Source organism: Gavialis gangeticus, unplaced genomic scaffold, assembly GCF_001723915.1.
Source record: "Gavialis gangeticus isolate Ggan-Ray unplaced genomic scaffold, GavGan_comp1, whole genome shotgun sequence".
In the NCBI taxonomy this organism is placed as follows: domain Eukaryota; kingdom Metazoa; phylum Chordata; order Crocodylia; family Gavialidae; genus Gavialis; species Gavialis gangeticus.
In genome coordinates, this window is record NW_017729026.1 from 36,174,114 (window position 1) to 36,175,667 (window position 1,554).

A 1,554-nucleotide genomic window follows, 5' to 3' on the forward strand; every position below is an offset into this window, starting at 1 on the left:
GCACTTGTACCGTTTTTTACTCTTTGCCTGCAGAACTCAGTAAACTCTTTTAGTGCCTTTCCATCAGCTTAAGGGAAACTGTAGGAAGAAGTGAGGCTGTTTTATCACCAGTGCTTCTTCCACTAGCTGAGCATGTCCCTGAGAGATAAAAAGGGCAAGGAGGTGTGAATGAAGATGTTTTAAGTTCACACAGAATGAAGATGGGCTGCTAACTACCTAAGACCAGAGGGTTCTCGGAGCTTCAGCTGCATTCCAGGTAGGGTAAGGCAAGAGACGTGGGGATGACTGGTCTGGCCAGTGCTGAAAAACAGAAATATCTCAATTAATTAGAGGTCTGTGGCCCCTCACTTTGAACACTCGGGAGTAGACTCTTGAAAAGGCAACATAGATAAATATGGGCAAATTAGAAGCTACCGGGAGCAACTCAATCTGAATGACTTTGCTTTAGGAATTTTGGGGTAGTATAGTGTCACGCAGGGAGTGAGGCCAAAACTGTGGGCCCCAGAGAAGTCTGTATGGTAACAAGAGAGTGCAAAGATCTTAGACACCTCAAAAATTCCAGGAAAGTAATCTCTTTGTACTGGGATTTCACAGAGTTGATTTACTCATAGAATATCGCTTAGTGTATAGTCACAACAATTTGAAGGATTTTCTGCAGGTAACATAGATGTTATTTCTCTAGCGACTTGCAGTGTCTGCTGTATGTTGGTAAATGCACCAACATTAACATCCTTTAGTAAGCAAACACCATAAGCACTGAGGCAAAGATCATACGACATCAGCTTCACTGGGCCAGCCATGACTCCAGACTCCTGAAGGAAGTTTTATTCTTCCTGCTCATTTAAGACATACATTCAAGAGCAGGACAGAGAAAGTGCTTCAAGGACATCTTCAAGGCAAACTTTAAAAAATGCAACATTGATATTTACCGTTAGACCCCGACTCCATGCAGCGTCCAATGACCAGAGAGATGACCGTCCAATTGCTCATGGATCCTGATACTCATTAGCCAGAGTAGAGCAGGGAGCAAACATCAGCACACATTGCTTGCAACAGCTTTATTCAGAATGGAGACAGCTTTGGGTGAGCTCCCTCACAGACACCCAGTCTACGAACATGGGGAGCAGTAGGGAACAATAGTTTTTTTCCACATTTATACACTTTGATTTATACTCATTAATATTTATTCTACCCTTGCTTCTCCTATGTTCCACCCATTTCTCCTATCGCAAGCTCTGCCTCTATTTACTGTTTGCTTCATTAGCATGGAATTGCCTATGCATTTCATTCATTTATATGTCTTTTTGCTGTGAGAACATGTCTAAGACCTTGACTCCTGCTCTTCAGTCAATGGGTGGACTTTGTCCAAAACCTGGAAGCTTCTGGAGGCTTCTTCACCAATCACAAGTCACCTTTTTGCATATGTTCATTTTGGATTCTGTTACCAATTATGTGTTGTTTTCCACATTCCAGTCTGTTTTTCTGTCTCATGTTGTACCATCTTCCACCTTTTTTGGGCCCCTGTACCTTATCTCATTCTTCGCTGTAGCTGGT